Source organism: Mustela nigripes, chromosome 8, assembly GCF_022355385.1.
Source record: "Mustela nigripes isolate SB6536 chromosome 8, MUSNIG.SB6536, whole genome shotgun sequence".
In the NCBI taxonomy this organism is placed as follows: Eukaryota; Metazoa; Chordata; class Mammalia; order Carnivora; family Mustelidae; genus Mustela; species Mustela nigripes.
Window position 1 is genome coordinate 26,399,513 of NC_081564.1, and position 14,430 is coordinate 26,413,942.

General features: G+C 56.2%; 2 protein-coding genes across 3 annotated transcripts in view; one reads left to right on the plus strand and one right to left on the minus strand.

Moving 5' to 3' along the window:
• Nucleotides 1–14,430, minus strand: part of RSPH14 (radial spoke head 14 homolog) — a 76,767-nt gene that overhangs the window by 13,898 nt on the left and 48,439 nt on the right. The gene's annotated exons all lie outside the window — the stretch shown is intronic.
• GNAZ (G protein subunit alpha z) overlaps nucleotides 1–14,430 on the plus strand; it is a 52,141-nt gene that overhangs the window by 3,469 nt on the left and 34,242 nt on the right. The gene's annotated exons all lie outside the window — the stretch shown is intronic.

Genomic DNA, 14,430 nt, shown 5'->3' on the forward strand with positions numbered 1-14,430 from the left:
CACAGTGTCTGCCCTCATGGAAACTCAGGGAGGCTTGCACAACACCTGTGTGACTGACTGCCAGGTAAGGTAGGTGTCATGAAGAGAACTAAAGAAGAGAGTACAGGGAGGGAGGGTCAGGGGGCCGCTGTGTGGAGGGGCCATTGGCATAGTACCATGGAGAGCAGCAGGTGAGCTGTGACTGATGGGGGGGAGCATCCGGAGGGAGAGGGCAGGTGCCAAGGCACTGGAGCTGCTGGGGGCCCCACCAGAAAGCCAGGTAGCCAGAGCCCCATAGGGTGGGGTGGTTTATGGAGTGGCTCAGGTAGGACTCTGCAGGCCCTGGTGAGGCAGGAAGCCCTGGGGTGGTTTGGAGCAGAGAAGAGATTCAAACTACTTCCACTGTTAAAAGACCTGTGTGGCTGATGGGCATGGGGGCAAGACCAGAGGGCCATGAGGGGCCGTTACAGCAATTGGGGGGAGGAGGCTGCTGACACAGGGCAGTGGAAACAGTAGGGGTCATGAAGAGTGTTGGTTGAGGATTTATTTTAAGGAGGACTTGCTGATGGAGAAGAGGCAAGGACAGCTCTGGAGGGATGGCAGTGGCATTGGCAGAGAAGAAAGACGCGGGAAGTTGGCAGTTGGCTTAGACCCTGGTAGACATGGCTGTTATGTGGTGGTCAAAGGGGAGAGAGCAAGGCTGGAGGTAGAAACCTGGAGTCCTTGGCACCAGGTGTGTGGGACTGGCCAAGGGTACTTGGAGATCAAGGGTAAGTTGGTCTAGAGGGACTGAGTCAGGCCTCGAGGCCCTCACCACTGAGAAGATGCGCTGAGAAGGAGCTTCCAGAAAGTAGAGATTTAGAAAGATGGATGAGCAAGTAAGGTAGAAGCACTATCATGGTGGCAACATGATGGGGGACAGGTTGCTGCCAAGGGGGGTGGGGGCAGTGCGGAAGAGGATGTTCCCAAGGGGGCGGGTCTCTAGAGGCAAACATTGAGGTATGTGTGGGGTGCATGTGGACTAAGCAACATGGTGGGTAGGTCCAGCTACATAATTTGTGGGGCCCTTGTTAAGTTTTAAATCTTTCAAGACAACAGAGCATTGGCACTGGGAGGGCAGTGCCATGGGGGCATGTGGGCTGTGTTTAGCACTTGGGGCCACTAGGGTCAGTCGGAGCCAGCCTGCGAACCTCACCCTGGCCTCCTGTGAGTGTTGCTTCTGCCCTCTCTGTCCCTTGACCCCCTGTGGCCTTGGGCAGGGGGCGCAACTTGAGGGCTGAGGGCTGGGCAGTCCGTTGGAAGGACCCAGGTGAGCATGGCGGGTGGCTTCACACAACAGTGGCTTCCTTGAGTTCATCTCTTTTCCAAAGGAATCTGCTACATCACAGAGTTTTAAGTTATTTGCTTCTAAATTAAGGTATAACTCTCTCTTAGAGACATCCCTGGAGAATCCATCAAAAAGTGCTAAGAAGCGAGACTGTTAAAAACCACGGTGCAGGGAGAGGCCTCACAGTGTCAAGCCCCACATTCCTTCCAGCAGCCTCTAACCAGAAACACACTCATCCCTGAGGGCTCGTCCAGGCTGACCGTGGCTCTCCCGGCAGAACGGACAGTGGTTTGAGCAAACCTTTCCGAAAGAGACCCTGCCTCCACTGACAGCCTTCCCCAACCCCTGGGATGCAGAATGCTGCAGACCAGCTTCTGGGACCTGAGCCCTAACACCCTCAGCAAGGCCCCATGCCACTCTGGGTCATGGAGGTCAAAGCTGTGGTGTTGGAGCAGAGGACAGTGGGCTCAGTTGTGCACATTTCCCCCAGAGCCCAGACATAAGCATTCACTGGGACAGCAGCGGGATCTGCTGTGGAGTACAGCGGGAAGGTGCCTTCGGCTCACTTCTACTACCAGTTTCTCCAAGAGGGGGCTGAATTCTACCTCAGTTTTGTCCTCACAGTTGAGATGGAGACATGGGGAGAAGATAGGGTGGCTTTCCCCGGTGGGTGGTTGCGTCTATTTGCCCCCTTAGCATTCATCATGACGTCACCTACTACCTGTCTTATTTGTGTTTACCATCTCTCCTGAATCTGAATGTAAGCTCCAGGAGGTCAAGACCTCTGTCTGCTGTTTGCCACTGTCAATCGAGCCCCCAGAGCCTGGCCTTGCCACAGTAGGGTCTCAGCAAATCACCGTTGGAGGGGGAAGTAAATACTGGTGAAGAGACAGGGCGAACAGGAGCTTTTGTGCCACATTCATGCAGAGGCTGGGCACCCCCAGATGGCTGGAGCCCTCACACTGGAGAACCACTGCTCTAGCTTAGTCCTCCACTCCCCAGTTATGCTTTTGGGTCCCCAATGTGTGATCGGGCTTTAGGTTTGACGGACAAACACAAACCACCTACAGAAGGACACCACTGGCTGGGCGCCAGTGAGGCCCGACTGTGGTTGACTCCCAAGCCAAGACAGGTGGCTGTCCAGCTTCTCAAATTGCCATCACAGACACAGGTCCCTGCCACTGGAAATCAGAGGCCTCTGGCTGACACCTGGCCCTGCAGTGTTGGGGTGTGCCTGGATGAGGCCTTGGTCAGACATGGGCATTTCAAATGGTCGTGACATGTGGCATGTCCATGGGAAGCTGTCCTAAGAGAGCAAGTCAAGATCCTGGCAGTAGGACAGGCAGTAGGCTGTCTGGAATTAGGACCCCAGGTGACCACAAAAATGGTGTTGTAGCAGTGAGGACAGTGCAGGCAGAAGGAGGGAATGACAAAGGAGGGTCAGGGGACCATCCCGTGGGGTCAGGTGGTTGTGTCAAACCTTAGCCATGGGGCGGCTCACGCAGCTTCACCAGGGCGAACATGGGAAGTTGCTCCAGTTGCCCAGAGGGACTTCTGAAGACCCTCCTTGACCAAGGGTTAGAGGACTTGACACCTACAGCCTTCACCCTGGCTCCATCAAGTCCTGATGACCTGAGCTAGTAATACCCTACCTCTACACCCCCTGGCCTCCATGGCAGCAGGCACCCCTACCCACCCTATCTTCTGCAACCAGGCTGTCCCGGCTGTGTGCAGCCTCTGGCCTGTACCTCATGTCCCCTCTTGCTTCCTGTGGCCACGTGAAGTAACCACCAGGACCCCAGCCATCCAGACCACCAGCCTGCCCCATCAGCACATATGAGGTGCAGTGGCCCTGTCTCCAAGCTGATCTTCCTCCAGCGTGGTCACCCTCCCTCACCCACTCCGTTACCTCTGATATGCTGTGCAAACATATTTCTCGATAAAATGCTGGGAAGAAAAATAATTAGAGTGTTGCTTCCATTATCCAATTTTTGATTAATCAAACTCTCTTTGTCCTCGGCCAAAATCTATTCATTTCCCTTAAACACTGGGCCAGTGCCAGGCATCGATTTCCTCTATGATAACACCACGCACGTATGCATGCACATCTCTAGCCCTGCCCCACGCCATGGCAGGGAGGAGGGCGTGGAAGCACTGACGGGGCTGTCTGTGCCCCAACACCACCCGCCCCCTCCAGGAAGCCCCACAGCCATGCCACACCCATCATCCCTGCCCCAGCCTCTCGAGCTCCTCAACTGGGCTCAGCTCCTCTGTGGCCTGCATCCTTGTGTGTGGTAGTCCTGTCTCGCTGGCTGTTCTGGGGCTCTCCTGTGGCAGGTGAAGAATGGAGGACCAGTGTTGGTAGGGGGAGTGTGGAGGGAATGGCCGCTGTAGCTGCTGAGGCCTGGGGCAGAGGGTGAGCGGCAGCCCCAGGCTCTGGCTTGTCACTGGCACAGCAAGGCTGGGGCTGGATGAGGAGGCCAAGAGTGGGGACCAGGGCTTGTGAGGGAACCTCAGGGTCTTGAGGTTGGGGTAGAGTCGGGATGGGGGCAAGCTTTCAATGGCAGCAATGGGAGCCCAGTCCTGATAGGTTTAGTAGATGAAGGGACATCCTGAGCCAGTGGCTCAGAGGCAGAGCAGTATCAGAGTTGGCCAAGGCTAGATGGGAGGGGGCCACACATCTGTGGTGTCCATCTGGGGGAAGGCCAAGGGCCTTTCTGGAAAACTTCCCAGAAGTCCCTGCTGTCCCCTCCCAGTGATGAGTTGGCCCTTCCCTCACTCAGTACAAAGGGCTGAGGTGGATTTTTCAGCACTTGCTCCCTGTCAGGTACCTGTGGGCGTGTGGGACACATCAGTGACAGACCAACAGCCCCTGCCCTGTGAAGCTGGCGTTCTGTAAATGTGAGTAGGGGAGGGCAGTAAATATGATAAGGGAGTTATGCAGCCACGATGTTAGAAAATACAGTGTTGTGAGACATTTGGGGAGTCATAAATAGGATGGGCAGGAGGGCACCTCTGCGCCATTTGGGGAAAGGATGGATTGGCTCTCTAGACAAAGAGTGTTCTAGGGGGAGGGAAGAGGCCCTGAATTGAGGTGTGGATGACACTTGAGAGACAGCAGGCGGGCTAGTGCTGCAGGGTGGAGTGGGGGGAGCACACACCCTGGGGCCCCAGACTCTGGCTCAGAATTGAGGTGGCCAGCCATGGGAAGGTTTTGAGCATAGGAGAGATAGATTCTCTGCCTTGTAACACGACAAGGATCCCCCTGGCTGCTGGGGGGCGCAGAGTGCCGGGGCCAGGAGAGAGAAGGGGTGTCTGAGAGGTCACTGTAGCAGTCTCCAGTGAGAGGCTGGGGGCTGGGAGGTAGGTGGCTATTTGCAGACACAGGGCTCTCCTGAGGCCAGCCCTGACCCAAGGCTCTGGATTCTGTCAGAAAGGGAGCGGAGTGGGCAGAGGGAAGGCAAGCGGTAGACGCCACAGGTGCCCTCAGATCCCCTTCCCTGCAGGCGCACTGTCCCCCACCACATCAGTGTTACCTACCTGCTCATGGCTGCACCCCTTGCCTTGGGCCCTGGGAGGCTCTGCCCTATCCCTCGAGATGGGACAGCCTTGATTTCATTCAGGCTCCAGAGTGCCCAGGGATCAGGCTGCACTAAAAAGGCATCTGAAACCACACCTCCGCCTGGTTCCCTCCCTGGCCCCATTCTGTCTCTCCCTCTCCTGAGCTTGCTCCCTCAACCAGTCATGGGCCCAAGAATCCCCATTTCAGGCTCTGCTTCTTGAGCACCCCATCAACAGGTCAGAGGCTGCTGCTGGTTTGCAGACTCCTAGGGGTGGCTGGGCAAAGGTAAGAGGGCAGGGGCCCCAGACCCACAGCCTGCAGGCTCGCATGCGTTCAGGAGGCTGGGGAAGCAGACGGTGCAGTAGGGCAAGGTGAAAACGGGAACAGATGGGAGATAGTGCTCACCTTCCAGGTGGGAAAGCCAAGAAAGGAGCTGCAGGGTGGTGGCAGGAGGGGCTCAGGGAAGGAGCTATGCACTTGCCTGGCCCATAGAGTCCTCAGCAAAGAGGGTCTGGCCTGGGGGGTAGCCAGGGTGGAGGATGGGATCTTGGGCCACCACACTCAGAGGCCGGAACTTGCAGGGCAAGAGACTCAGTGAGGTTAAATCAGAGTCTCCACCCAGGTGCTTCTGGGCCTGACCAAAAGTCACCAGTTACCTTCGCTACAGAAACAGGGAGCCAGGCTCCACCCCAGGCAGCAACCCCTTCCACTCAACTTTCAGGGCTACGTGTCTTCCCTGCCCATCTGGGCCTCCTTCCCCCTTGTATGTTGAACCTTTCTGTTTTTATTTATTTATTTGCTCCTGGCCCAGAGAAATCTCTGGCCTGATTTCCTCCTGAGTCAGTGTTCCTCAGGCCACGCTATCACATCTCATCTGGTCAGCCTTCACGCTGTGGGCATCCGGAGCCACAGGACAGTATGATGCCGCAGGGAAGGGCCTCCCTCCTCATCTTCAGCGGTACCCTGAGGCCAAGAGCCTGCCTCACTGGGGGTAGAGCCATTTGTCAGGGCCTCTCTGCAGCTGGGGACACGGCGCACTCAACCTCGGTCCTTCTCCTGTCCACCTGCCTCTGGCTCTGAAATAAGCAGGGAGCTAGGAAGGGGCCAAGAAATGGGGGGCTACTTTTAAGGGAAGCCCACCTATAGGGTGCCAGTGCCAGGCCAGTCGGGCCAGCTGGGCGGACATGGATAAGCTAACCCACTAGCCAGGGCCCTGGTGGCTGTGGGGAGGCACCAGAGAACCCATCGGTGTGGAGCCACGTTTCCCCAGCTCCAAAGTGTCTCACGTGTGCACATGCTCCCGTTTTTCAAAAACGCTGTTGTGATAAATGAAATGATGGATCATTTACAAACTGTATAGAAAGCATGGTGCTCAGAAACCCTCTTACCCCCATCACCAATACTCACTGGATGAATAGGGGTGTTCTGTGCTCACTGGAGAATGTGCCCTGCACTTTGGCACCCACCGCTTAGAGTCAGTGGTGTCTGGCCCAAACCTGTGGGTGCCATCCATACTTGGCATTGTGACTGCGCCCTTGAATACTGTACAAGCTGATGAAATATGAACGTAAGGGGAACTTTTGTGGAAACTCAGTGGATGCTCTGGAAAGCCTCGGTAAAAGCTATGATTGGGTTTGGTGTAGGCAAGACAGCAGTAAGACGGGGACAGAGAACCATGATAACCCAGGATTCAGGTTCCAGTTACTTTGCCACCACACGCCACATGGAGAAAGTCTACTGGATGTCACCCGTAGCGTGCTGTGGTTTGAGAAGGAACAGTGACAGCAACTCCAGCAAGTGAGCCTATGCTCTGAGAAAAGATGGCCTGCCCCCCAAATTGGGGGAGGAGTTTATGATTTTCTGTTTTAAGTTAAAATGCTTAAAGTTCAGAATCATTTCTTATGACTCCCTGCTTTACATCGTGTTTCAATATGCCAACCAGCCAGCAGTCCCAACTTTGGTGACAACTTTTGGTCCTTAACAGATCTTAAAAATATACCCATAATTATGGTATATATAATTATCTATAGGGTTGGTGGTGTTGTTGACAAGAGAACAGGGAGGGGTAGGTCCCTCCACTTAGAAAGGTTGTCTGTGACAGACAAGGGCTGGGGAAGGGGCTGCTTGACCACACTGGAGAGCTCCCTCCTGGACAGGCCAACCTGGAAGCCCCTTCCTCAGGACCACCCCAGGGAAGAGGGCCAGGAGTAACTTGCAGGCAATTGGGTGTTCCTCAGCCTGAGGGAGACCAGGAGATGCTGGTACACCAGGCAGGAGGGCCAGGGTGCAGAGATGCACTGTCTCCCCCTACACCCTGCCTGGGCTTCTGTCTTATTTTCAGCAAGAAGAGAAATGATCAGGATAGGCTTGCGGGGGCGGGGCGCAAGCTGGCTAGGGCAGGAAGGGGCAGGGCAAATTGCCAGGGGTGGTAGGAGGGGAAGGCAGAGGGTTCTGGAGGATCTTGCCTACAGCTTGGGAAGGGTGGGCACAGGCAGAGGGGTCCAAGTCCCCTGCTGGGGTCCTAGAGGGCCAGTTTGGGACAGCAGTAGACCCTCCATGCAGGCCCCCAGTCAAGGTCATGTGAGGTAACGCACTCAGAAGGGAGTTCTGGGAAGCTTTGGAGCTGTGAACCAGTAATTTTTGGTCTTCGTCCATCTACCCATCCATCTGTTCTGCACATCTTTACAGAGCTGGTGAGGGAGAGGGAGAGGGAGAGTAAGGTGGGCCTCGAGCAGGAGGCCAGACCCACCCAAGGGCTTGGTGGGTATGCTCAAGGTAGGTGCGTGCAGGCCTGCCAGCAGCCCAGAGGCCAAGGAAGGGCCAGTCCTGGGTGAAGTCCAGTCCAGCATTGAGCCAATGGCACACAACACTTCACTCAAGATCACACAAGGCCAGGTGGCAAGTCACCACTGAGCCTTTCAGGCTCTAAGGGGGCCCCCTGTCACTGCAGTGGTCAGGGAGCCCTCCCAGGGAGAGAGGATCTTGCCTGGCCTCAGAGGGAGATGTTTTCAGTGGGGTGGGGTGGGGCGGAGCACTGTGGCATGGGAAACAGGAGACACAACCAGGGAGGCGGGGACCAGGCTTCTGGCAGGGGTCACAGGAAGAAAGAGATGGGGTGTGGAGCCAGGTTTTCCCTAGAGGGTAGCTCCTAGGAGGGTGTTATATCCCTGTCCCCATCCAGTATTACTGGCATCAAGGCAAGCAGGGGCTTTTATCTCCTCAGGAAGATATGACTTTTTCATCCAGAAGTATGTGTTGTTGTGTCAAAAACCATCCAGGCATTTGGAATGGGCCGACCCAGATTCTGCCATACGTGCTGTCGGTCAGGCCCACGAGCTCTAATGTGTGAGGGAGATGTGGTGCATTCAGCCTCACTTGCTGGCCTTGCTTTCCCAGTCTTTCGGGAGAACCCACATGTCCAGCATCCCACACAGGGAGTGGCAGCAGACTGCCCACAGGTCTGGGGTGGGTTGATGCACCCCTCTACCCCCACCAAAGGCACTTCCATGGGAGAAAGAGGGTCTCAGTTAGGACGGTTTCTGCCTTCTGGCCCCTGGGGGCGGGAATCCCTGCCACAGCAGCCATCACTGAGCCACTCCCTAGGAAACCATGGGAAGGATGAGGCTTGGGTGGGCCTGCTCTGAGCTGGGCCCAGGCTCGGCAGGGTCTTCTGCGGCCTAACCAACCACCTGGGGCAGTGTACCCTTAGGTATCCCCATCCTGCATGCCTCCTGCTCTGGCCCCCCTCCCACCTTCACAGAACAGCAGCTTCTTATGATCCTGTCTTATCCAGTGTCACCTCCCTGGACCTTCCTGCCACATGACTCCGCACCCCTAGCCTCCATAGTGCTGTCCCTTTATCAGAAGTAGCCTTGCAGACTTACATGCTCACAATCCCCCCAGCCAGAACACGCACTCCTCAGGACAGACTCAGCTTATTACACCCCTCCCCAACCCATGTCCCCAAGTCCAGAGCAGAGCCTCTGCACACCAGGCTTGATTCCCAGAGGGCACAGTGGTGCTTGTTTGGGGCCCAGTGGTTAACGGATTGACTGCTCGTCTGGATCTGAGGGTAGAGGGCCTGGATGCAGATGCCCAGTGCACCTCTTGCTAGGCCATTTAGTGACAGGAGAAGCAGCAAGGGGTGCCCTGATGAACAGGCAAATGGAACCAAGCAGAAGAGAGAGCAACAGGTGGGGATGGCACCCTTTTCTGAGATGACAGACAGCCTCTGAGTTAGGACAAGGGATGCAGTACTGACTCTCCAGCCCCACTGCCTCTGCCCCCGGGGTAGAGGACCTCTGGGCTCAGGTTCCGTGATGCTCACATCATATGAGGTGGCCTGAGGCCACAGCTGGGAGCAGCACCCGGCCTCCTCGTGAGGAGGGTAATCCTTTTTCATTTTGCTCTCGATCCCTTTCCTTCAAGGAGAAAATCCCTGTTTGGTGCCAGTGTGACTCTCGCACCCTCCAGTGCACTAATCCTGGTCGTTTAACAAACAGCGAGAACTCTGCAGGCCCTTCCACAGGCAGCGTCCCTGCAAGCCGCGGCGACACCAGCTCATAGTTTAGGTTACTTCTGCCTGTGGTGACTCCAGCTTTCCACTTAAGTAGGAATATGAAGTCGTTCTTAAAGTACAGCCATTTCAGTTAAAAGTGCAGGTTAACGTAAAGAGCAACGCTAAGTGAGAGCGGGTGAGCAGGCTGTGCTGGGGGGAACAGAGGTCCCCAGGGTGGGAAAGCTGAGCCCTGCAGGCTCAGATCCCCCGATCCTCAGACCCTCCTTCCTACCTCTGTATGGCATACAGAAGGGGCCACTGATACTGTGGAGGGCTAGCGGGTGGGTACAGTGGTGCTGGAGAGGCAGATGCCCTAGCTCGGGCCTCGCCCTGTTCAGACTAGGAAGAGGCGAGGAGTTGGAAGGGAAGGGAAGTCCAACCCAGCAGAAGAACTGGGCACGGAAAGGTCATTGGCTTATCCGAGACCACAGAGGAGCTGCCAAGAAGAGCCCCGCAGGTCCAGGTTGGGCTCTGAGAAGGAACCCAGTGCACGACACTCAGGCAGGAAAGAGGGAGGACAAATGTCAACTGAAAAGTAGAACACCAGATTCCAGGACGCCAGGCATGAAAGGGCAGTGGGAACCATTTCCTTACTAAGAGGGGAGGAAAACTGATAATCAGTGACCGTGCAGGCAGAGGCTTTTCCGGACCTGATGTTTCCAAAATAGAGCCACGGTGGGAGCTGACGCAGGGACAGCAGTTCCGGAGGGCAGGGAGGGGGACCCGCTCTCTAGAAGAAGAAAATAGGAATGGCCTGGGTGAATTTGGCCCCAGGAGGCCATGGGAACCCCTTCTGACCTGCCAGCCGAGGCCAGCCAAGCTCAGCGGCAGAGGTGTGTGGGCCCCAATGCGCCTGTCCTCCTGCCAGTGCCTGCAGACGCCGAGCCATGGGCCTACCGGGACTTGGAGCAGGGTCCTCCCTGCTCTGCCCAGGGGCCTTGACATGCGGCAAAGCCTGAGGTCACAGATACCGAGGATGGGCCGACACCCTCCTCCCGCTCCAGGTCACCACAGAGCAGCTGCTGGGTGCCAAGGTGGAGCTGGCAGGTGGGAGAGCTGCTGCTGCCAAAGCGGAAGGTATCTGAGCAAGCTGGGGTGGTGGGTGGGGCCAGGGGACAGCAGTGCTGAGTCATAGCCCTGCCCAGGCAGGCTGATGCTTGGCCTCCCCAGGGGGCGATGGGCAGGCAGCTCTGGGTCAGTGGAAAGGCCAGGACCTCAGACTGACGATCCTCACACTGAGGGGGGCTGAGCACTCCAGGGAGCATCAGGCTGGGGGCGTGTGTGAGGGAAGACTTGGGGCCTGTGCATGCCCTGGGTATGTGTGGTCTAACCCTGTCTGCTGGCCCTGAAACCTGGGCTGCCCTCTGCCTCTGGGGTTCTACCCATGTCCCCCATCCCCACCCCACAGCTGGCCATCTGAGTGGCCTCTGCTTGGACACCAGACACAACTGTGCCTCTCTCTCCGTTCAGTCTAGCTGCGGGCTTGCCTCCTCAGTGGGGCCAAACTCCCCTCCCTGGCTCACCCCTTTCTGATGGTCCGGGACTCAGCGTGGAGTGGGCTTTCCTTGGGTAGGGAGGAGTCCACAGAGTGAGGGGCTTGGCTTCTTGTTTCCACCCCCCTCCAAGGAAGTGGGTGCCTGGTGATGAGCCGGCCCCGCCTGCCAGGCCAGGCCTTCTCCAGTCCTGTAAGCTGATAAGCCGTCTGCTCTCCCTGGCGACCCTCTGGCTTAGCCTGGCTTGGGCAGCAACACCTTGGTGACCTTGACTCTGGGCTCTTTTCCTCTCGGGGGAGGGCCCGAGGTGGGGGGCTGGTGTCACACAGCCTGGCTCTGCCCTGCTCTGCCCAGGTCCTTAACTCAGCTATGACTGAGGACAGTAGTGGCCATGACTCTGTGCCAGGCCATGTGGGGCGCACCTGGGGAGAGCCGGCTCCTGATGTGGTGGGCATCCGGGGTACAGAGCGCCACAGTGTGGAAAGGCCCCAGAGAGGAGGCAATACCTTACTCCCAGCCCCTGGCTCAGGGCTGTTACTTAGCATCTGTGATGGGAGTGGAGACTGGAGAGGGTCATGTCTGGGGGAAGGGGGCAGTGAGACATGAGGACGGGCTGAGCCTGTCAGGCAGAGAGCAGGAACCAGGATCGGGGGCCTGGGGGCAGGGCAGGGAAGGTCTTAAAGAGAATACGTGGTGTGTGTGCCCAAGTGTCTGGCCTTGAGGCTGTGGGCAGCTTTCTGTTGAGGGGCCCCTCAATAGACTCTGGGTTTGGGGTTTGCACCCTGCCAGCCTTTACGTAATAGGCAAGTGAGTAGGTTAAGTTAGGGAGACCTGGGAGGGGCCCTAACGGAGCAGAGCCCACCATGGCACGCCTGCCGCTTCTTCCCAGCGTCCCCTCTCCCAGAATGGCCCCATTCCCAGCCTGCTAGCCAGACCCCAGGGTGCCCTGAACCCTACCACCACTCTGTCGCCAGACACCATCTACCATACAGCCTGTGTGTCCCCTGCCCCTAGCCCGTGCCCGCGCCGCTGCCCTGTCACCTGGATAGCTGCACGCAGGAGTCCATCCTGTTTGATTCACATATAGGGCACTCTTCATTCAAACCCTGGCTGGCATCCAGCTCTCTCAGAGAAAAAGCTGGAGCTCAGACAGTGACCTTCTACTGCCAGCCCCTCACATATGACACCATCTATCCACCTTCCTTCCTGTCCCTTAGACTGGCCTAGCACATTTTCACCTTTGGAACGGCAGTTCCACTCCCCTCACCATCTGCTCTATTACCTGTCAGGGAGCAGGCCCTGCCCACTTCATGGACCAGCAACCTTTACCACAGCACCCCCGACCCTACTTATGTGCAGCTTGGCTCCCTTCTCCATCACAGATCATTTGCTGCCTTTGATCTAATTCTCACCTCCCTCCACCTGTGTAAACTCAGGCATGGGTCTTTGCTTCATTCGGCAGTGCCCCCCGCCCCAGCCCAGGTGCCAGGCTCAAAGGCCCAACTCTGCTAAATGGTAAGGAACGCCGGCTCCTCCCCTTGGCCCCTCTCATGCACCTCACTGGCTTCACGCTGTGGCCCTCTGTATGTGGTATGTCCTCTGTTCCCTGCATGCCACAGGTAGCTGCACACAAGCACGTGCACGCACTTACACATTACCACACATGTCCGTGGACCTGCACACAGGCGCATGCCTGGACCAGTGCACACGCACATACACGGTCCTGCGAACAGACACATCTGCCTGTGTGTGACCCCAGACACACATAAACACACACACACACACACACTCAACCACATGGTCATAACCATGCACCCACACAGTGGGTGCCCCTGACCAACCTTGCCTCCTCCTCTCACCTGTGACTTTCTCCTTTCTGTCCAGCCACTCTGACCTTCCTTCAGCTCCCCATTCACACCATGGTCTCTCTCTCCCCTTGCCCACAGGGCCTTTGCACATGACCTTCCTCTGCCTGGTACAGTCTTTCACTCACCCATTCCTCAGTAATTTCCAGTCAGACCCAGAAGCCAGACCCAGAAGCCTCAGTAATTTCCAGCCAGACCCTGTGGTAAGGGGACTGTGGGTATCAGGCACTGGGGACCCATGAGCAGTTATCAAACCAGGAAACAATGTGGTCATCCAGCCCTTGGTCCTTTTTCCCTGGGCTGACTAGGGAGTTTGAGGAGGCCCCCTAAAGCCCTGGATCAGACTGAGAGAGGACTGGCAGGAAGCTCACATAAAGGCAAAGAAGCCAGGCCTCAGAATGGGAATAAACTGAGGTCCCTTTTGGACCTTGGCACAGACACTTGTTCACAGGCCTCCCCTCCCTGTATCTGTGCACAGCCCAGTTCCTGCCACCAGTTCCAAGGCACAGAGACTGATATGCCCTGGGACATAGCTGAGCCCTGCAGAGCTGTAGGAAGAATTCTGAGTGGGCCTTCTGCTTGTTTGGTTCTGGTAACCTGAATGAAGAGGGTGCCTCTAAAAGAGGGACCCACCTCAGATGTGAGTGTTGGTGGCTGCCCCATGCAGATGGCAGAAGTTCTTGGACTTGGGCTGATGCACACAATCGCCTCCTGACTGTGTTTCCTTCCCCTTTACTCCCACATTGCCTTGTGGCTACACTGGTCAAGGACCACATGGCCAGCCCCAGGCTGCCCACCCACTGCCCCCAAACTGCTCTCCTGATTCTCAGAAGCCCCGCTCTCGGCCTTGGGGTTGTGGAGCGCGTACCTCCCCAAAACGCAAATCACACCTCCTTGGACAGGGGGGGCTTTGGACTGAAGACCAGGTGGGCGAATCTTGGTACCAGCTGGGGGCCATTAGTCAGGCATTCCAGTCCACAGAATGGATGATGTGGTCCCCAAGTGGCCCTCCACTGGTTGGGGAAAGCCAAGACCAGGCAGGGGGCCTGCCTCTTTCTCTTGTACCACATGGCCTCCTCACTCTTTTTATTTTGGGGGTAGCTTACCCAGAAGACTTTTTTTTTTGGAGTTAAAATAGACATAAAACTTACCATTTTAGCCATTTATAAGTTTGCAGTTCCATGGTTTTAAATACATTAATAATGCTGTGAAACCATCTGTCTCTATGAATTTGACAACTCTAAGGACCTCCTAGACATGGAATGATAGTATTGGTCCTTTTGTGACTGGCTTCTTTCACCAAGTGTGAAATCCTCAAGGGTCATCCCTGTTGTAGCAGGTGTCCTTCCTTTTTAAGGCTGAATAATATTCCTTTGTGAGTGTGCTTTACGTGTCCACTCATCTGTCAGCTGGCGCTGGGGTTGCTGTCACCTCTTAGCTGTCGTAGTTAGTGCTGCTGTGAACACAGGTGTACAAAAATCTCTCCAAGACCCTGATTTCCATTCTCTTGGGGTATACCCGAAGTGGAATTGCTGGTAATTCTATTTTTAGGGGGTTTTTTGAGGAAGAACCACCCTCCTATTTTCCGTAGCAGCTGTACCACTTTGTATTTCTACCAACAGTATGTAAGGGAGCCAATTTTTGTT